The sequence below is a fragment of the Phacochoerus africanus genome, chromosome 10 (genome assembly GCF_016906955.1).
Source record: "Phacochoerus africanus isolate WHEZ1 chromosome 10, ROS_Pafr_v1, whole genome shotgun sequence".
Lineage (NCBI taxonomy): Eukaryota > Metazoa > Chordata > Mammalia > Artiodactyla > Suidae > Phacochoerus > Phacochoerus africanus.
Genome location: NC_062553.1, coordinates 131,417,439 through 131,440,037, shown reverse-complemented (window position 1 = coordinate 131,440,037; position 22,599 = coordinate 131,417,439). Strand labels below are relative to the sequence as shown.

General features: G+C 43.9%; 2 protein-coding genes across 2 annotated transcripts in view; one reads left to right on the top strand and one right to left on the bottom strand.

Moving 5' to 3' along the window:
• Positions 1-5,179, bottom strand: part of SPARCL1 (SPARC like 1) — a 43,496-nt gene extending 38,317 nt beyond the window's left edge. The window contains exon 1 of the mRNA XM_047797957.1: positions 4,754-5,179. The gene's annotated coding sequence lies outside the window, so the exon portion shown is untranslated. The remainder of the gene's footprint in view (positions 1-4,753) is intronic.
• DSPP (dentin sialophosphoprotein) overlaps positions 1-22,599 on the top strand; it is a 122,605-nt gene that overhangs the window by 50,189 nt on the left and 49,817 nt on the right. The gene's annotated exons all lie outside the window — the stretch shown is intronic.

The window sequence follows — 22,599 nt, the reverse complement described above, 5'->3', positions numbered from 1 at the left end:
TTGATTAATAACTGTCTCCCTAGCTACACAGTGTTAGCGCCTCGAGGGCACAGCCCCCCTCTACTTTTGGTCTTGTTTCGTCTCGTCCCTGGCATTTCACACAGGGTAGAACTGAATACATTAGTTGTTTGAGGCATAAGATAAAAATATTACTTATTTACATAATTGCATGACCTGGACAACACTGGAGAAACTAAAACAGAAACTTGGATAAAAAGCATTTTAATGAAAGATAAGATGTTTTGATACCTTTCACCCTTCTGTTAATAAGATAAGAAGAATCTTTTTCTCTCTTTGTAAATGTAAAAACCCTTCATTAATTCTCTTTAGAAATTCAATGGCTCACATTTAGAAATGATAAAAATATTTAGAGTCCTATACTCATTACAGTGTACTCACGGAGAGATTCCAAGGTCAAAAAAGCCATTCTTAGCAGCATTAGACCTAATGAGAAAAGTATTAAAAGAACTACTACTTCTTGAGCACTTCCATCCATTGTTTCAGTTAATTGCACAATTATATGAATTAGCTGTTATCCCCATTTGAGAGGGAGGGTAAAGGAAGGCTTGGTGAGCTTAACAGCCAGCCTTTACAAGTGGTCACTACTGTAATAAGAGGCTTACAGATGGTATCTCATTCCATTTCCATGACAATTTTACCATTGTTTTTACCTCTGTTTTACATATGAGAAGATGAAGCAAAGAGTGGATAAGATAAGAAATTAGAGAGTATGAGTGCCAGAGAAGTCCACGCAGCCTGCTCCTGAATCTCCCTGACTCATAACTGCTTGGATAAGCATGTCATGAAGATGGGCGGAGGCAGTGGGAACTTGGAAAATAGACTTATAGTGAGTGGGGTTTGCAGCATGTGCTAGAAAGTGAGGCCTCTTCTCCTCCTTTGCCTGCCCGGTTGTTTTTCCCCTGCACTCCACCGTAAACTGGTCACTGTTTGTGCCTTTCTTGTTCGTTTTCTTAACACCTATTCAAGGACTCTATTTAAAGGAAACGTTTGGCTACTGCCATTGGTGTACAGAAGTTGGTTGCATAATAGGAAGGAAACAAGCCAGGACTGGAGACTTCATTTCTAAAGAAGGATTTTTAAAGGAGACTAAGAGTTATTTCACTGAGAGGGCGGCAAAACTCGAGTCTCTCTATACCCTTTCATTGCTATGACGACAGGCTGCTCCTGCTACATGTAGCCAGAAAAAGCAGCTGACATTTCAATGCTAGGAACATAGGGGAGAGGTTTACAAAAACAAAAAAACAAAAAAAAAACCCTTTCGTTGGAATTTCAGTTCAAGAGGGAAAAAAATACCCCCTAACGTGAGTCAAAACCCCTATTCTTGCTTTTAGAAAAGATAAGAAAGGAGAAATCTTGGGGGCCTTCTCCCCTGTCCAAGTGGGCCAATCAAACAGAACTGAGCGCAAAGCAGCATTTTGCCTCCCTCCTCTTAATGGCAATCTGAAACAGAAAATGAGCTTTAGTTTCGGTTGACTTGGCCATTAAGAAGCAACTAATTGATGAAGCAGGACTTGGTAATAAATAACTTCATGTTGAGCCTTCCCCCACCTCAGAGAAGGACAGTAGTGTCAGATTTGTTTTTCCACTTCTTTGGGTAAAAAAGAAAATTCAAAGCTTTTTTCTTTCTTTCTTTCTTTTTTTTTTTTTTTTGGTCTTTTTGTCTTTTCTAGGGCCACTCCTGTGGCATATGGAGGTTCCCAGGCTTGGGGTCTAATCAGACCTGTAGCCGCTGGCCTGCGCCAGAGCCACAGCAACAAGGGATCCGAGCCACGTCTGCGACCTACACCACAGCTCACAGCAACGCCAGATCCTTAACCCACTGAGCAAGGCCAGGGATCGAACCCAAAACCTCATGGTTCCTAGTTGGATTCGTTAACCACTTTGCCACGACCGGAACTCTGCTTTTTTCCTTCTTGACCCCCCAGTTTTCCTGCCAGAAAAATTATTCCAAAGGCGTAATCAAACACTTCCTCACTGTGTCTAATATTCTGCTGGTACGCCTGACATTTAAGAAACATTTAATTCCTACAACGACTCCATTATGGGTATGCTTATCATCACTTGCTTAAGAGATGGGTAAACTGAGTCCTGCAGGTGTGAAGTGACTGCCAAGCTCACACAGCCGGTAAGAGATGGAGTCAGGACTCAAACTCAGGCGTGTTAGATGCCGAAATCCATGCTTGATGCACTCTTCTGGGCTGACTCTGAGGCAAAGACCTGGCATTGGTGTTTTATTATACAGCAAAGTGTGTAAGTGCAAGGAAGAAACCTTGAGGGAAATCCTAGAGTAAATTCCTCTTCTATGGAGTTACATTTGGGAAAAATAGACAGATTAGTGTTTTAAAATAAGCTCTGATCATTAGATTGGTTCATGTGTATCAGACAGAGCTGTTTTCTTCACTTATCGTAACAAATCTCCATGATAGCAACTAGTTTTATAATCCGTCCCCATTTCTGCAAATGAAGGGACTGAGGCTCAAAGAGTCATTTGTCTCAAGTCACAGAGCCTGGAAACACCCAGATATAAACCAGATCTTTATGTTTCTAGAGCACATGATCTTATTCACTTTATTACATCATCTCCCTGCAGTCAGTCAAGACCACACACTCTGTTCCCCCAAATTCTGCTCATCTTTTGATGCCCGGGACAAAAACCAGACTGACCTCAGGTTGCACTACCATTGCAAGCTCAACTTTTGAGGGAAGAGGCTTGGTGGGCCCTGAATGAATCAGACCCTGGCCTAATTTGGCATCTCCTGGGCAGCCAGGCCTACTGGGGAATTCTGGATTTATGGGCCCCTTTCTCCTTGACTGAAGGTTGTTCTGGAATGACATATGAGGGAAAAGGGCATCTGAAGTCTGAAAAACAGTCACTTATGTTCTTGGTGAAAAAAGATTCCCAACACGTTCTGGACATTGTGCTAAACTTAACTAAAATAGCAGTGTTTGTGTACTGTTACATATCAACCGAACAAAAATAACAAGCAGTCAAGAGGAAATGAAATGAAGAATGTTTTGGTGTTGTCCAGAAATATCACTATTCATTTCATTTCTGTCATCACTATTTATTATTTTTACTTAGTTGATCAGTGAAACTGCACCACAGGCTATTGGGAACTAAATCTCAAATGACCTGGAAAGGAAACCCCAGTCCTCAAATTGCTAAATGGCTGGGCAAACATTCCCTGAAAGAAAAAAGGCAGGATTCATTAAAAACATACACATATTCTTTTCCAAAACGTGGAAAGCAGCATTGCCGGACTGGATGATAAAGACTACTGTGCTTTGCTGGCTCTTTTGAATGGACAGAAGTATAAACTTAAATCTTTCCTGAGAGGGATGTCCTTTTCAAAAAAGCAGTCAGGAGTTCCCGTCATGGCGCAGTGGTTAACGAATCCGACTAGGAACCATGAGGTTGCGGGTTCGGTCCCTGCCCTTGCTCAGTGGGTTAACGATCCGGCGTTGCCGTGAGCTGTGGTGTAGGCTGCAGACGCGGCTCGGATCCCGCGTTGCTGTGGTTCTGGCGTGGGCCGGTGGCTACAGCTCCGATTCGACCCCTAGCCTGGGAACCTTCAAGTGCCGAGGGAGCGGCCCAAGAAATAGCAAAAAAAGACAAAAAAAAAAGCAGTCAGAGTTAACAACAGTCATAACCATCAAGCTGTAGCTGAATAAGCTGTGAACTGAAAAAAAGCTGGTATCCATGAGAAAGAAGAGAATTAAAAAAGAAAAGGTTTCTGCTGAGTTAGACCAAGTGGACATTTCTATTCAGTGTACTTAGGCCCTGCACCAGAGGAGAGCTGAGCTATAACGCCAAGGTGACACATTTCAGATTAAAGGCAGGTCAAAAGAGATGCCCTCTGTGCACTACCTCTTGGTTATAGTATCCACAGCATCCATCTGCAGTTGAAAGCCTGGTTTTCTCCTCCGGGGTGACCTTGAATACCTGGGAGGAGTGACGGAGCCTGACTTGCATTATTGGTTTATTTTAGAAGAGAGAGCCAGAACAAAAACGCCTTGCAGTATAGGATTTATCATCATGTTTTAGCTCTTTGATTCCCACTTTTTTCCTTCCTAAATAAGAAGGCATCACTAGGAGTTAGAAATTTTGTGTATGTGTGTGCATCCTAAAAACGATAGGAGTCAAGAGACAATGAGTCATAAAACTATAAAAGGGAATCAGAAAAAAAATAGTCACAATAACTAAAAAATAATCAAAGAAAAATATAGTATATTAGGGATTTTCTTACCTTTCAGAAAAGCAAAATATTCCATTTTTACGTTCCTCTTAGGTATAGACTGGGACAGTGGTGATGATTGAATAATTCAGATAATTTAAACATGAAAAACTCTCAAATTACTTTGATTAAAAAGTTTTTTTAAAAACTGCTTTCCTTATGATGTCTTTAATATATTTGGCAAAGAATTTCTGCAAAACACATTTCAGGATCTCAGCCTTCACCAAGATCTGAATGCTAGTCTGGCCAACAGCAATTCAACATTTGCATTCCTAGTTTACACTAAACCCACCATTTATTCCTACTTACTATTTAATCTTGGATAAGAAAGTGTTAAAATTCTCTAGTAAGTTGATTTTCTGTAAATCAGGCAAAAGGGTTTTTTGTTGGTAAAGAAGATGGCTTTGTATCAGGCAAAAATATTAGACATCTTTAGCAGATCATGCAAACCGGTTAACAAATGCAATTAGATAATACAGTAAACATATTAAAATTACCTTCAGGTAGGTGGCTGGACCCAGAGCCTTGGCAGGAATTTGAAGTTGAATCTTCTCTTTGCACACAGCTAGAAAATAAAAGTTTGACAAATACCCAATACTCTATATATCTCTTTCCTCGTTAGCTCTGCTTCTTTGCCCAGAAACACATTCAGGTCTATTGGAGTTGAAATTCTGCTGCTCTGTCAACTAGTCAGGGTCTGAGGTGACAGATGAATTTGGAGGTTGGCCCTGGGACGTATTTCAGGCTGTCATCGTTTTTGTTGCAGATTCCTGCAGTTCTCCAGCGGGCTAGCCTCTTACTCCGAGGCGAGGGCGTGATGAGCTTTCCAGGCTGTGCAGACCCACAGGGAAAGAGCTCCTTCTGCCCGAGAGAATGGGGTTAACAGTTCTCTTCTCAGGCGCTTGTTCTCAGAGGCTTATAACTTGGCCAGAATATAAGGCTTGGCTCCTTATGCCTTTTTTTTTTTTTTTTCCTCCTCCTTTTTCAAACAACTCTAAAAGGTTTTACAAGCTGGATCCTTTTTTTTGAGGGGGGGGAGGATTTTTATTTTAAGACTTTGAAAAGAAACTCCATGCTGTGGTTTCTTCCTGAAGGAAACTGAGGGGTGGGGGTTAAGGAAGGGGAACAGAATAATTGCATTTTTATATTGCTTAGGTAAAAGCTGTTCTCAGGGGTAGGTCTGGATTTAGTAACGGCAGGGTACCTCAGATACCGTAGCCTTCAGAAGTTTTCCTGTATACGAAGCATCACTCCTTCACTTGCGTGATCACTTGCATGCCGCTCAGAAATGTTGCTCTTCATAGACTCTTCTTCCCCCCAGAACACTCCCTACCACAACCCCCTGTGCAATGATCGGTCTGTAAGAAGTCTTCCCATGAAATAGACTTGGTGTTCTGCTTATTTATATGTGCATCCAATCTCTTCCACTGCTATTTCTACATTTATTGCACACGTATTAAGTGTCACATGGACGGACTTTTTTTTTTTTTTGATGCATTCATTTCAGTTGATATTTGCAAGTCTACATGAAGTATTACACCCATCTGATGAGGGTGTGGTTTAGTGGGACCGTCTCCATGTTTGAGGCCACACGGCTTGGGTTTGCGTCTTGGTTCCTAATTGTATGTGACCTGGGACAAGTTATGTAATGTCTCTAAGCTCCTGAATCCTTATCTATGAGACGAGGACGCAACTGAGGGGGGGCTAGTAGTGTTTGTCTCAGGCGGTGTTCTGCCTTTTAAGCAGGTAGACACCTCCTACCATCCAGCAGACACTCAAGGTGAGCTCTTAGGATTTTCATGAGGAAAGCAGAGAGAGCTTGGTACGGCTGAGCGACTTTTCCAGGGTCTTGTAGGATTCCAACCCAGCTACCCTGGCTGATTGCTGCACTGTCGCTCAACCTCTAGGCTATAACATCTCCTTCCGAGTGAGCTGTGAGCTCCTTAAGGGTGAGGAAGGCTCTTTCTCTGTTCTCCACGTGCCTAACACAGTGCTTTGTATACTGTAAAAGCTCCGTTAAGGTTAGGTAGTTATAATTTAACTTAGATTTTTCTACATTTTTTTTTTTTGCCAAAGGCAGGTCAAAAGCAAAGCGATATTAAAAATAAAGAAAAACCCCACCTATAGTTCTAGGCAAATATGCCCTCAGATGACTGTGCCCAAGCACCTTAGAAACACTTGCCCTGTTTATTTTTCAGGACACCACAAGAGAAAGGTAATAAGAATTATCTCAGTTTTGCAGTTGGGGAAATTTGGGAGCAGAGGAAACTGGGCAGTTTGCCTAGGAACTGAAAACAAGTCACTGTGCAGCTGGGAACTGTCTCAACATCTTTAGAATCAGGATTGCTTGTTCCAAACTGCCTTTCCAGGCGCAGGGTGAAATGACGTGATGTCCATTTGCCTCAGACAATGGGATGTTTTTCCTTAGCCAAGGTCTGGGGTGTGAGCAGTCTCCTCAGAGGAAGGATCAAAGGGGTGGGCTGTGTTTGATTTTGCTTCTCCTCTTTCTCTGTGCACAGCTGGGTCTGAGAAGTGTGGGAGACACAGGCACCGTTTCTCCAGGGGCTCCCAGGGGCCCCAGGTGTGGTGTGGCTGTTGCAGGGTAGGTAGGACAAGCACTTCTGAAGCTCTTGCCTGAGGCTGGCTAAAGGAAATTTGCTTCGGGACCCAAAGTGTTAACTTCTTCTTCTAACAACATTCCCCATTTATTTGCCATAGCTTTATAATATTCATTTCAGGTAATTACATGAATTCCATGAGTACGAAGAGAAAATCTTAGCTAGAAAGCTATGGAAAAAAGGTTTGACCAACAAAAATATCTTTTCTAATACTGAAGTTGATACTTTATGTTTTTACAAAATTATCATAGTAGAATTTCTTACAGACGTCTACGTTAACATAAAAAGGTTGGTTAGAATAAACTGGATTTATCGCTCAAATGTACCCTGAAAATTCATTTATAAGTGGCAAAGCCTGAGAATTTTGACTCTCAGTTATACAGGATGTTTGCTCTAGGTCTCACTGAGCTCTAACTCGATTTAAAAGACCACTGTATTTATTATAACTAGATAACAAAGAAAAGTGTGTGTGTGTTTTAATAAAAAGACCTTGAATCCACAATGTCTTTTAAGTATGGCTTTATTTTGGGAATGTTTATGGGCAGATATCCAAACTCTTACTGTTTCTGAAGCTGCCATTTCTAAGATAGTTTACAGCTCATGGATCTGAGGAAAATAAAACTGCAACAATACTTGCCTACCAGATGGAGCTGTTGAACAGATTTAGAAACTCATCCAGTGTCTAAATGTGATGGGAGAACGCTGATAAATAAGGAGATGATTACGCTCCTGCGTATAAACCGACCCGCGCAACCTCAGCACTGGTCAGAAGCTAACATCAAAGTTGAGGGTTTTTTTGTTTTTTTGTTTTTTTTCCCAACTTTAGTGCTAGGATGTCCTTTGAGAAACTGATGTAAGTTCCTACAGTTTATCCATAAACATCCCCTCCCCTAGGGGCTCCATGAAGTTGAGAACCTCTGACTCAGGTGAAGGACCAGTGAACACATTCATCAGTCCTCAAGCACTGAATGAGCCTTTTTGCAGCACATGGCACAAGTCCCCGGGTGACCGGAGAGAAATGTCATAGCTCCTGCCCCGTAAGAGTGTAAGAAACAAGACATGCCCTCCTGGTCAGAAGGGGGCGTGATTCTCTTGGAGAAGTGAAGAGCCCCAGGTAGGAAGTGAGTACGGATGAAGGATGCTGCAGTGACAGCAGAGTACCCACAATTATGTGGGTCAGGACCTGCCTATAGGGCTCTTCTCCTTGCTCACGCCATGTATTAGATTTCTAGGGCTACCATCACACAGTGCCACAGACTGGGTGGCTTGCATAACAGAAATTTATTGTCGCATAGTTCTGGAGGCTGGAAGTCCCAAGACCAAGGTGCTGTCTGGGTTGGTTTCTCCTAAGGCTTTTCTCCTTAGCTTGCAGATGGCCATCTCCTCACTGCGTCCTCACCTGGCCTTTTTTCTGTGCTCTTACACCACTGGTGTCTCTTCTGCTGCTTAAAAGGACGCTAGACCTATTGGATTAGGGCCCCGCCCTTGTGACCTCATTTAACCTTAGTTACCTCTTCAAAGGCTCTATCTCCAAATCCAGTCACATTGGGGGTTGGGGCTTCGACATGTGAATTCTGGGGGTGGGGTGGGGAACAGCACTCAGCCCGTAACACCCCCTATATCTTTCAGACTTCGACATTTACTTCTCTGTGGGCCTTACCTCCGGGAACCACGCTCATTTCTCTGTTCTGGCTTAGGTACTGACCTCTTTCTATGCAACTCCCCCATTCTCTGCACTATCATCATATCGTGGCCCTGAACCCTTTTATATCTCAGCGTGGTCTTAGTGATCTTTCTTTCCGACCATGGATTCTTGAGGGAGTTTGCTTTAACCATCCTCCACCAGCCCAGCTCTTTAAGGGCTTAATCATACCCTCTATTAGGGCTTAAGCAGAGGCTTGACTCACAGAAGTAATTAATGAGTTGCAAATATGCATAATATTTTGGTAAATATAATGTGGTGACTATGATTAACTGCTTTTTTTTTCCCTCATTATAAGTTTCAAAGCAATAGAAATGGAAAACAAAAGGAGAAAGATTGGTTAGGGCTAGATGAATTTTGTACATCAGGCTAAGAAGTTTAGCTTTCATTTATTAGGTTAAAGGGAGCTCTGGAAGTTTAGGAAGAGTAGGAAGGAAATAATATAAATATTTTATCTCTCAGGGTAGATTATGCTGCAGTAACAAAGAACCCCAACATACCAGGGACTTACAATGAAGCTCTCTTTTTCATTCATTCTCTGTGTTTAATTGTTGTCTACTGTAGTTCTGCTATACATTGTCTTCACTCCGGGATCCAGGCTGACCAACATGTTCTCTCGGCAGAGGAAAAAGAAATATGGCAAACTCTGCTTAGTTCTTAAAAGCTTCTGCCTGGGTGTGATGCACGTCTCTTCTGCCCACATTTCATTGGTCAGAGCAGGTCATGTGGCCACAATGGAGCTCAACAGGGTAAGTACAGTTCTTCAGAGAAGAGAAAACCATAGGCAAGAGAACCAGAAAATAGATTCTAATAGGAAGGGAAGCATAGGACAGCCTGTGGGAAAAGGAAGGGGAGACAATAAAAGGGGCAGAAGCAAAGTTTAAAAATGTGGATGATAAAAAAGATAAGGGGACAGAAGAGAGAGGAAATAGGGTAAAAATAAGAGATAGCTCTATAGAAGATACAAATAAATAATGGAGAAAAATGACAACAGAAATATAAGGAGTTATGGATAAGCAACCAGGTCCTACACGGGGGGCTATATTCAATATCCTGTGATAAACTAGAATGGAAGAGAATATAGAAAAGACTGTTATAAGCATGTGGAAGTGAGTCACTTTGCTGTACAGCCAAAACTAACATAAGGTAATCAACTAGTTCATTAAGAAAGAAGGGAGGAAGGAAAGGAGGGAAGGAAGGAAGAAAGAAAGAACGAAAGAAAGGAAGAGAAAAGAAGGAAAGGAAGGAAGCAGATACGGAGTTAGGTTGGAGTAATACCAACCGAATGGTTCTCCACAGTTATAAAAGTTATGTATTAGTCTCCTAGGGCTGTCAAACAAATTGCCACAGACTGGGTGGCTCAAAACAGCACAGCTTTATTTTCTCAAAGTTCTGGAGGCTGAGAGTCTGAAGTCAAGGTGTCAGCAGGCATAGGCTCCTTAAGAAGGCTTTAGGGAAGAATCCTTCCTTGCTTCCTCCTAGCTTCCGGCGGCTTCCCAGGAATTCTTGACATGCCTTGATTTGTAGTAGCATCACATCAAATTCGGTATCTGTCATCACATGACCTTCTTCCCCCGTGTGCCTCCTCTGGGTTTCTGTGTGTCCTCTCCTCTTCTTGTGAGGTCTCTGGTTATTGAATGTAAGGTGTGCTCTAATCCAGTATGATCTCATCTTAACTTGGTTGTATCTGCAAAGACTGCGTGCCAACTGAAAATTTAAATGGAGCAAGCTCTTTAATCAAATCTCTTGAAAATCCAGGGCATAAGCAGCCTTGTTTGTTTGCACACCCGTGTCACGGAGTGTCATGAAAAGCATAGCGGACTTTGGTGTATGGGTGACCCCAGAGCACCCAGAGCTACTCTGGCACCTCGGTGGTCCCGGCCGCAGGCAGCAGCGCGCAGTGCAGACCCTTGGGGTGGTGGCAATAGGGGTGTTGACTGACAGGGACAGTGCTCAGCAGAGGCACAGTACCCGATGAGGTTGGTGGCATTTGCCGTAACAGCAGAGGTGGTGGTGTCTCGCAAACGCAGTGGGACTCAACAGGAGGGGGCAATGGTTAGCGAGTGGTGGTCCAGTCACGAGCGTCAGAGCAGGGCCAACCTCTTGTAGCTTCCCAGGCGGTGGCCACTCCGGACGAGCCATGGTAAGAGACTATGAAATTGCAAACATGTGATCGTAGGGAGTCTTGAAACGCGTGAGAAGTCTTGGAGGATGTCAGGAAAAAACAGATGGAGTACGGCTTTGACGTGGAGGGCGGAATTTAGAGAGCCAAGTTGGAAGTCCAAGAATGAGGAAAGAAACAGGAGATTTTAATGCGTATTTTTTTCTTCTGTAATCGCTTAAGCTTACTTTCAGTTTAGTAAAATCTATAGCTGTTTTTTTTAATGCTGCCTGGTTCATGATGATATTTCTGCACCTGTGTGTGAGCAGACTTTCCATTTTGTAGTTAAGTGTTCTGTTTCTTTGTTTGGCTTCCTGAATTCCTCCATCACAATAGCAAGAAATCTTTTCTATTTTTGTTCTCTGAGAAGTTTTTTTCAAAAAAAATTTTTAATTGTAGCTGATTTACAGTGTTCCTTCACCAGCTTCTGCTACACAGCAAAGTGACCCAGCCACACACACGCATTCTCTTTTTTTTTCATTTTCCATCATGTTCTAATCAAGAGACACAGTTCCCTGTGCTTATAGCAGGATCCCATCACCCATAGCTTCTAAATGTAATAGTCTATGAGTTCCCATCTTGGTTCAGTGGTTAACGAATCCGACTAGGAACCATGAGGTTGCGGGTTTGATCCCTGGTCTTGCTCAGTGGGTTAAGGATCCCGTGTTGCCATCAGCTGTGGTGTAGGTCGCAGACGCCGCTCGGATCCCTCGTTGCTGTGGCTGTGGTGTAGGCCAGAGGCTACAGCTCCATTAGACTCTTAGCCTGGGAACCTCCATGTGCCGAGTGCATGCGGCCCTAGAAAAAAAAAGGCAAAAAGACAATAAATAAATAAATAAATAAATAAATAAATAAATAAATAACATGATCTGCATCTACTAACCCCTGAGAAGTTTTAATCACCAATGGAAGATTCCAAAAGAACCTAGTCAGATGGTATTTGACTGTGAACATGGACAGTCAGATTCATTACTAAGGTAAGATGCATGTCTAAATCTCAGTCCAAAAAGTTACCTGTGGACACATACATCCAGTGCTTTGGTTCAGAATTGGCAAATTCTTTTTTTTTTTTTTTTGTCCTTTTTTAGGGCCGTACCTGTGGCACATGGAGGTTCCCAGGCTAGGGGTCTAAACGGAGCTGTAGCTGCTGGCCTACACCACAGCCACAGCAACATCAGATCCGAGACACGTCTGTGACCTACACCACAGCTCACGGCAATGCCGGATCCTCAACCCACCGAGCGAGGCCAGGGACCAAACCCGCAACCTCATGGTTCCTAGTCGGATTCGTTTCCGCTGCGCCACGAATGGGAATTCCCCAGAATTTGGTAAATTCTAAATAATAGGACAGTGGGAGTTGAAATCCAATGCCTGCCACTATCTTCAGGAGCCAAATTATCAAAGGCCATCAAAAAGGCCTGATAGGATATCACTAATCACTGATGCATTTGAATATTACAGGAAACAAATTCTACTACTGCTCAATCTGAATGACACCAATCTAGCCCTTAGAGGATGCAGCACATGTTCAAAATCCTTCTTTCTGGATGAAGCAGAAAAGCAATGAGTCAGACAGGCCAGAATTCAAGTCCCAGCTCCGATGCTTCCTAGCTGTGTGACCTTGAGCAAGTTATTTAATCTCTCTGGGTCTTCAAGTCCTCATCTGACAGATGAGAATGATAATAATACCTACCTCAATGGGTAATTTCAAGGAAAATAGATGATATTTACATAACACTTTGACCAGTGCACGATTGATTGGATTAAGGCTCAATAAATAATAAAAATAATAAACAATAATAATAATAACAATAAAGGTTATGGTGATGATGATGAAAAAAGCCACCAATAAGGAAGCCAGATGTTGCCGGAGATTGCCATGGAGCTTCCTGAAATAGGAATTAGACTGCCTCCTCTTTCCACATAAACTGCTAATAAGCCCTGAGAGGAATGATGTGTTTCAGGCAGAGGGATGCTGTAAACACAGTTCAAGCATCCCTCTGCAAACATAGCAGTTTTAGTTAAGCTCTGCAAACACAGCAGCTGCTCACATCAGTCCCTGGAGTGGCCTGTCGTCTTTTGGCAGACAGAACCTTCCTGAGCCTGGGGAAATGTGGGCCGGCTGCGCACCAGTCCTGTGGGCTACATAGCTGCTCTCCTTCTGACCTCACCTGGGACAGACACAGCCCAATCCATCAAATCCCTCAGTGTTTGGATCTCTTGTCCAAGTGAGGTGCAGCTGGACTTCTTTATATTTCTGTGCACTTGCCTTGCAGGATGTGTCTTATTTACCAGGATCGAAGTGTATGTGCCGGCCTTCTCACGAGTGAGGTCATTTTGCTGTTACTAGCCAAAAGCCACCCTCCTCTAAATCTGTCTGATGTTTTTTTGGCTGTAGAGCTAAGTTCCCAGAACAAGAGGTTTCAGACTAAGAAGTACTGTTTGTGTGGTGAAGCAGTCCTATTCTGGAAATGGGTTCCAGGGGTTGTTTTCTTCTTAGTCTGGCAGAAGCAAGGACACTTGTATTTTTGTCAATATTTCAGTTGTGGTAGAGCCCTGGGTTGGTTACAGAGGTTTCACGTGGGCTGGTTGTACACATGAGTGTTGGTGGTGCTACAACGGAGGCTCCGTCTCTAGCAAATGTTGAGAGCCCAGTTAGAACCGGTTGGAGTCTACACAGGCATTCATTGGATGGCAACTCAAGTGGAGACACAACAGATGATTTGAACAATACCTGTTGCCTCTAATCTAGTATTTCTCAAAATTTTCTTTTCATGATCACTCTCCTAAGGGCCCTTTGAATGTCTTTATTCCTGCGTGTTCCCCCACCACCCATGAGGTTGTAGTACCATAGCTACGCTGTATATCCATCGAGGTACTTTCTCTATAGCTGGGTTTTATATACAAAAGGAATAGGATTTTTGCCTCTGCCAAGAATCAGTTTTGCCCCGTTGACTAATGAGCCTCACCAATTGACCAAAGCACTTCTCGTGCTTAACGAGATACAATTTACTGTAGCCTCATCCACTGACTAATTTAGAGTTGGAGAAATTGAGTTATTTATGTCTTCCTATTGAACTCTATGTAATATATCTGACAGCATTCATTACTCCAACAACTTAGTTTTTTGGCTGTACCCACAGCTGTGGAAGTTCCTGGGCCAGGAACTGAGCCCAAGCCACAGCAGCAACCTGAGCCACAGCAATAGCATTGCCAGATCCTTAACTACTAGGCCTCCAGGGAACTCCTCAGACAACTTTTGTAAAGGAACAAGGCAGAAAACTTGCTGAAAGCATTGTAGTTATTTTCTGAGGAAATGGAGTCAGATTTTTCATAATTATGGCCCCCCCCCCCCCCCCCCCCCCCGTTTTGTTAGCTCTTCTCAGGTTGTTTGTTAAGAGGTATTTGAGATTCAGCCAAAGAGGCAGGACAAGTATCTCCAGCGTTGGCCCTCTTCTTCATTCCCGGGATCACGTCATGACGGCAGTTCCTGGTCACCTCACAGCCAACTGTTTCTCCCCCCGACTCGCCTTTGCAAATACGATTGCCTGAAGGGCCAGGGAGGTCACACAAGTTAGTAAAGAAGGTCAGAAGTAGGAAAGCAACACGCTCAGACAGTGCTGATTGGCAGCTGACCTTGGGCCTTGTGTGGGGAAGACAAGAGTGGGCTTGGGACTTGGGAACTGGAAGGTGCTGTCCATCCACAGGGGGCCACTGCCGCTCCACTCTTGCCTCCTTGTGGCCCCGGGGAAGTGACTGCTCTGCGTTGCTAGAGCCTGTCACCGTTTCAAAGGGAAGCCAGTCATCTGAAGCTTTATGGCCTGATTAAATGTTGACCAACATTCTTTTGGCCACATAAAATAGGTCTGTAAGCTGGATTGAGCCCCTGAACACTGACTTCTGACCTGAGTGCCAAATACTTCTTCCCTCCCCAGTGCAATCCACCTTGAACTGTATTTAAACAAATTGAATCCTCTCAAAGTGCTAACTCACACTGGGTCACTCTCCCGCTTAGCTTCTCACTGGCTGCCCGGCCACTTCTGATCGCATGAGCCAGGCCTGCCACCGTCTGCCACCGTGTGTATTGTCTTCCATTCACTGAAATGAACAACAGCATCTTCTCTTTTCCTCGCTTTGTAATTTTCTGCCTCTATGTTTTTGCTTAGGTAGCTTCCTCTACCTGGAACCTTCATGCTTAAATCCTACCAACCTTTCAAAGTCCAAATTAGACGCTTCCTTTCAGGGAGCTGTCTCTGCTCCCTCTGATAGGAAGGTATTCTTTCACTGAGCTTCCGAAGTGTATTTTTAAAAAGAATTTTGGATCATCATAGTAAAAGACAGGTGAGGTAAAAGTTACCATCTGAACCTTTTTCAGCTGTACAGTGATATTAAATACATGTATCATGTTGCGCAGCTCTGACCACCGTCCATCTCCGTAACTCTCCATTGTGTAAAACTGAAACTCTATGTCCCTGAAACACAACCCCCACCCTCTCTCATCCCTCGCAGGCCCGGGACCACCCTTCCACTTCCTGCCTCGACAGCTTTGACTACTCTAAGTAACTCGTGTGAGTGGAATTACACAGTATTTTTTTTTTCTTTTATGACTGACACATCACTTAGCATCGTGTCCTCAAGTTTCATCCATGTCAGAGCATATGTCAGAATTTCCTTCCTTTTTAAGGCTGATAATATTAATAATATTCTCTTGTATATATCGATATAGATATAGATACAGACACACACCCACACACACCACATTTTGCACATCTATGCATCTGTCAGTGGACGCTTATGTTGTTTCTACATTTTTATTATTGGAAATAATGCTGCTGTGAAGACGGGTATACAGATATCTCTTCGAGACCTTGCTTTCAATTCTCTTGGTAATATACTCGAAGTGGAATTGCTGGATGATACGGAAATTCTATTTTAATCTTTTCGAGGAATGGCCATTCTGTTTTCCACAGTTGCTATGCCATTTTAGATTCCCAAGAGTGACACACAGGGTTCCAATTTTCCCACATCCCTGTAAACATTTGTTATTTTCTTTTTTGATAATAGCCGTCCTAATGGTGTGAAGTGAATGGCATATTATTTTTGATTAGATGCTTCGAACCTCTGATGCAGAGTAAGTGATCTGCCTACATGTGTCCTGCACTGGGAGGGCTTGGTTCAGGGGCGGCCCGTTACTGTCCCCTGCACTCCCCAGTTCTGACTTCGTCCTGTGTCACAGGGGAATAGGATATTAATTTAATTTTTTTCTTTGGACTGTATCACTTTTTGTCATGTAATATAATTACATGTATACATGTCCCCATCTCCCCTACTGGGTAATATTTTAGGGCAGGGATAACTTTTTCATACAACCTTGATTCCCTGCAGTGGCTAATCCTCAATAAACATTTGTAATTCAAGCATTTGTGACTCTATTCATTGCTTCATCCGCTAGATCATGCCTTCCCACACTCCCCCAAATTCCACATCTACTGAGGTGCTACCTGAAGGGGACTAAATTGAGAAAAAGCAACTATAATTAAGAGAGGTAATGCGCAAGGAAAGATCCGACCTCTCATGTATTTGCATCAAACTCTCCCCCAGCTTTAGCGCAAATGTTGAGCTTTTAAGACATTCTTCAACATGGACCACTAAAGATTTACTACAAAGGCTACTGACCTCTGTTTTAAGTTACTGTGAAACAAGGGTGTTTAAAAAAATTTTTTTTTAAATTGATCTAGAATATGACGGGAGAAGGAGTGATTCTAAGGTTAGCTGAGTGGCATAAAGGAATCGGACCTCTCATTTGCCTTACTTACTACACTCCTGTGGTAAACTCGAAAGCCGGTCGACTTGGAAGTGGCCACAAGAGGGGAGTATGAACCAGGGTCACCCTTTCAAATGAGCCGAACCGATGAATCGTCCTCCAGCTGGATGCGGGCTCATCCTGCCAGCAGTCTGCTGGGTGATGGTGCTCCTTCCAGCGGACCGTCAAAGAGTGAGCGTGGCTTTGCCCTTTGTATGCTCACCGAGAAAATAACCTTCAGCTCTCAGCCGTCCAGTCGTACCTCAATCTCGGTTGGAAGAAATACTTGCAGGAGGAGGGCCTGCAGGACAGGCAGTCCCTCTCCCTCAATTTCACTAACCTTTGCATTAGCTGGAACCCTGGGCAAACCATTCAGGAAGCACCTTGTGCTGCCTCCTTTCGAATTATTTATATTAAACTGGGATTTGGCATGTTGCCATAGGCCTGCCTCGAATTGTACTTTAAGAGACAGTCATTTAAAACCATTATTATATCAACGCAAAGGTATGGTACACAGTACCTGTTTTTGAGGACTTAGGGAAGAACATTTGCTTAAAACTCAGAACACAGGAAAAGCTGTGCTTTGCCTGGAAACCCTGTTAGCTTTTACTCAGTCACTTTGTAGATGCTCTAACAGAGCATGCGTCTTGCTTTCCTTTGACTGGTGGGAAGCCTCTTCTATTCAGCAGATAGCTATGATGGCTCGTTCTGGCTCTGATGGGAGCACAAGCAGAGGGCTTCCGCCCTTGCGAGGCCTGCAGTTTAGTGGAGGAGACAGATACTCAGGTGAATGTGTAAACGGCAAATGAAGGGTGCTGAGAAGGACAGGGGGCTTCATGGCATGCAGTGCATGATGGGAGGACTGGCCTTAAAGGGAAGAGGTGCCCTTTGGACCCCAGACTGAGTAGGAGTGACCTGAGGGGCAGGCTGGGTCCCTGGCATTCCTGACCAGAGGGGGGCAGCACTGCACATCCTGGCAGCTGGGAAATGAATTTCGGGAGGGCGGAAGGATAGGTACAGGTCGGGGAAGGGAAGGGGCAAGGCTTGAGAGGACACAAGGTTTGGGCAACCTTACCCAGGCTTTAGTGTCACCCTCTCTCTCTGGTCTGTGTTATCTTTTGATAATTAACATACTTTTGTGGAACAAGATGGAGAATAAATTAAAAGTTATCATTCCTTTGCTTGCATTATGTGACAGACTGCCGCCAGCAGACATTACCTGGAAAATGATTTCACACATGTATCACCTCCACCACAGTTCACTCGCGACCGCTGGACCTCACTCACAGCCACAGGCGTGCAGGCCCACTCAGGGTGAGCCAGTGGACTTGAGAACACCATTTGGCTTTGCTCTGATGGCATCCAGAGGCTCATGGTATTCTTCCTTTGCAACCCATCAGGATCAAGAATTAGAGAGTTCGTCCTAGAAGATAGGTTTATATACAATTTAGAAATAATAGGAGTTCCTGTCGTGGCGCAGTGGTTAACGAATCCGACTAGGAACCATGAGGTTGTGGGTTCGGTCCCTGCCCTTGCTCAGTGGGTTAACGATCAGGTGTTGCCCTGAGCTGTGGTGTAGGTTGCAGACGCGGCTCGGATCCCGCGTTGCTGTGGCTCTGGCATGGGCCGGTGGCTATAGCTCCGATTGGACCCCTAGCCTGGAAACCTCCATGTGCCGCAAGAGCAGCCCAAGAAATAGCAAAAAGAGAAAAAAAAAAAAGAAAAAAAGAAATAATAGCCCTGCCTTCTGGTTCTGTAAAGTATTACTGTCAGTTGCCTCTTAGAAACACACAGGAATAAACAAGCCAAATGAATAAAAGGCATTATGTTGTTGTTGTTGTTCCTTTTGTTGCAAGAGTCTTTACTGTGCAGAAACAGTTTTGAATTCACTATCAGGTTTAATTATTTACAAGAAAATAGTAAGTTTGCATTGCAATTTAAAAAAGAAATGAAGGTTAAAATTTTGCAGCAGACTTTGTTATGTTTTTGACAAGCTTGGCACTTTTTATTTTTCGCTTCTATTTTTTATTGTTGGAAAATGCTTTAAAGAACCTCAGATGAAACAGAAGCCTTGTAATCAAAAAGCAACTATAAAATACTGCCTTTTAGATGTATATGGAATAAATATACATCTATATTTATACATCTGTATTTATAAATATACAATCCTTCATCCTGCCAGCTATGCCAAGGGTTCGAATGTGTTGGGAAAAGATTCCTGGAGGAAATTTCTGTGGTTCCTAGTTCTTTGCTTCATCTGTTGCCCCTGCTCTTAATATTGAGTCGAATCCGGGTATTAATGGGGTCAAAGCAAAGCAGGTACCAATACTGCTTGTTTTTCTAGGTCAGGAAAAGCCCTGTCTCTGCGCCCTTACTTACTGTAGTAAAACACGTTTCACTTAACAGAGGGTGGAACAAAGGAAGAAAGAGGAAAAAGAGGAGATACCAGTTGAGGGTGGTTCCAAATAAGACAGATGCTCATTCTGTCTCACCCAGCCTCCAGAGCTCCTTCCTGAGCTTCTGAACACACCAGACACGTTGCTGCTACAGGACTTTAGCACCGGCTGCTCCCTCTACCTAGACTGTTCTTCCTCTCTGTGACCAGAAGCCTGACTTGTTCACCTCCTTCTAGTTTTAATGGAATGTTACCTTTTCCATGAGGCTCACCTTTGATCATCCTATTTTAAATGGATGGCTCCCTCGAACTGCTGATCCTTTCACCCAATTTCAGGGGTTGACAAACGAGGACCCATTGTTTTTGCAAATAAAATTTTGTTGGAACACAACCAGATGTATTTTTTGATGTCTTGACTATGGCTGATTTCGCACTACCATGGCAGAGTGAGAGCCTGGAAAGTGCATGATAAATCTTCAGGGGTTGTTTGTCGAATGAATGAATGAATGAATGAATGGAAAGTATTCCATGAAGATGAGGCGGTTTGATCATCATTATTATTTTAATGGATCCACAACTTTTCGAAAGGAGAGGGTATCCATTGCGCCAGCATATGTTCTCAACCTAACATATAGATTGCTGTGATAGTCATGACTTTCTCACCTGCTGCAGGAAGCAGTCTCCTCCTGTAGGTTTGCTTTGAGCCTTATATACCTGCTTACTTCCGCTAGAACACCTACATGACCCGCAAATAAACACCAGAGGGAAAAGGAAACATCTCTTGCAGCTCTAAGATGTGTGGCTTTTGTTGGGGAAGTACTATTTTCATGTTCAGACAGAGGAATGTCTATTTTTACACTACAGCCAGACAAGACTTAACCATTGAGCCAAATGGGTAGGTTCGTTTTTAAACTATCTTATTTCACAAAAAGGAGAGGGGAGGGGATAAGCTCACCTTTTAACCAAGGGAATAAAAGATTCAGCCTTCCAGCTCCTTCAGCCATTGATAATTTTTTTCCATGTGGGTTACATTTCTTGATCACATCAACAAACACCAATTTATCTAAAAGAGTCTCTTTTCTAAACAAAATATCCATGTGGTCACTGCAAAGGAGTTAAGGCTGGATCCCATCTAGCAGAATTCTGAAGTTTATTTTCTTTCACTGCCAATGTTTTAGTCACTACTTCAGTTGTATTTTACAAAAGTACAGCTATATCAGCCTCCCTTATTTTTATTTTATTTTATTTTATTTTATTTTCTGTTTTTTACTTTTTAGGACCTCACCCACGGCATATGAAGGTTCCCAGTCTAGGGGTTGATTCCGAGCTACAGCTGCTGGGCTACGCCACAGCCACAACGCAGGATCCGAGCCACATTTGTGACCTACGCCAAAGCGCATGGCGTCACCGGATCCTTAACCCGCTGAGCGAGGCCAGGGATCGAACGCAAAACCTCATGGTTACTAGTCAGATTTGTTTCTGCTGCACCACAATGGCAATTCCCTCCTTCATTTTTAGATTGCTTTTTGAGGGTGAGCGTGAGATGGGAAATTATGTATGGCACAGCAGGGTCTCACCATGACAGCCAGCCTCATTGTAGGGGGAGGGCCAGGAGTGGGATTTTGCACTTAGCAAGGTGTGGAGACTTTTTTGATGTCATCGCTGGGAAGGTGCTTCTTAGCATCAACCAGGGGTACTGCTAAACATTCTGTAATGACCAGGGTAGGACCCCACCACCCTCCAATATCCCAGTAAAGAATTTTCCTGTCCAGAATGTAGGTAGTACAGAGGTTGAGAAACCCTGTCCTATGCCACAATTAGCATTTTCCTTTTTCCTTTCGAAACCATTTGCTTTCTTGCTGCCCTGGTGATGTCATCACATGCAACCCAGGGTTAATAACAGGTGCCCATTTCCTCCTTCACTGGGAGGAGATAATGACCACAAAGCACCGCGAACCATTCAAGTGCTAAAAATTATTACTGTTTATTAAGAGAGGATTACATGGTTCCAGATTGTATGGCTGTGTTGCTTTAGACCTGCATCTTTTTTGAACTTTAAACAAATGGAGTTCCTGTCGTGGCTCAGTGGTTAACCAATCCGACTAGGAACCATGAGGTTGCGGGTTCGATCCCTGGCCTTGCTCAGTAGGTTGAGGATCTGGCGTTGCTGTGAGCTGTGGTGTAGGTTGCACACGCGGCTTGGATCCTGCTTGCTGTGGGTGTAGGCCAGCGGCTACAGCGATTAGACCTCTAGCCTGGGAACCTCCATATGCCGCGGGAGCGGCCCTAGAAATGGCCAAAACTCTAAATAAATAAATAAATAAATAAGTAAATAAATAAATAAAATAATTTGGGGAAGCTTAAAACCTCTCTGCAGCTGTCCCCTTGTGGGGCCGTAGAAAAAGGGCACGGGACACGGTGCAGAAATCCACCTAAGAACTCCACAGCGGGCAGATTTGCTCTTCTTGGTCTCTCTGTGACTGTCCTGTTCCAGGGCATCTCTGTCCTTGTCCCTGGCCTCCCTGGCTTCTTTCTCTTCCCGAGGATAGCTTTGCTCCAACCTCGTGTTCCTTCTCCCTTAATTCTCTGCTTATTTCGTTAATTATCTTTTGCTACTCAAGCATTTCCTGGGGGTCTCACCCTTCACCCAAGTGCACTTGTCTACAAGGTCCAGAGGCTCTGATGGCCCTGCTCTCGCTGCTCCCTCCTCGCCAGCTCACTCTGCTCCTGGAAAACTGGCCTCCTTGCCTCTCCTCAAACCCTGACACACTCTGGCCCAGGGCCTTTATATTTGCTCTTTCTCATGCCTGGAATGTTCTTTTCTATTCCGATCCGCTTGGCTCATTCTCTGACAACCTCAAGCCCTTGCTGCGGTTTCTTCTCCCTGCTGTTTGACATTGATTTAATATCATAAACCACACCTTTGCCTTCGCCCCTTAGCTCTCTTGATTCCTTCCTCCTCCCCGGTTGACTTCTTTCCTTTTTTATATAATAGTAACGATCTTGTAACAAATTAAATAATTTACTCATTTACGATGCAAAGTGTTCATTTTCTGTCTGCCTCTGTTGGAACATAAGCTTCTCAGGGGCAGGGATTTGTGTCTGTTTGGCTCACTAACATATCTCAGGAGTCTAGATGAGTGCTGGCTCCCGGTAGCCATTCCATACACATTTGATGAATAAAACAACGGGTGGGTTAACGCAGGCAGGGGCAGAGGTGCAGTTGGGGCAGGGGCTTTAATGAGGAATTTGTGACCATCAAGAGTTGCCCCTGCTCCCTTCAAAACAAGGACAGAAGGAAGACCGAGCTGGGGGAGCGTGGTGATGGGTACCACGCTTTGTCATTTTCCCCAGGACCGACCTTGTGGACGGGCATCTGAGGGGCAGGAAACGGCTCAGATATAGGTGCTGCTAGGCACCTGTTTCCCGTGGACTTGAGGAATGTGTGTGTGTGACAGGGGAGGAGAGAAAGGGAGGAAAGTGCAGCGGGTGGCGGAGGACCCTCCCGTCACTCGACCCCTTGTACGTTCCACCCCTGTGCACGCAGCCTTCCTGCCCATACCTGCAGCATGCCATCTGGTTTTCTTTTTATAGTCAGACAAAGATGACGAACTCAAGATATCTCTGGACATAACCTTAAATACCTCTCAGGGGCACAGAGACA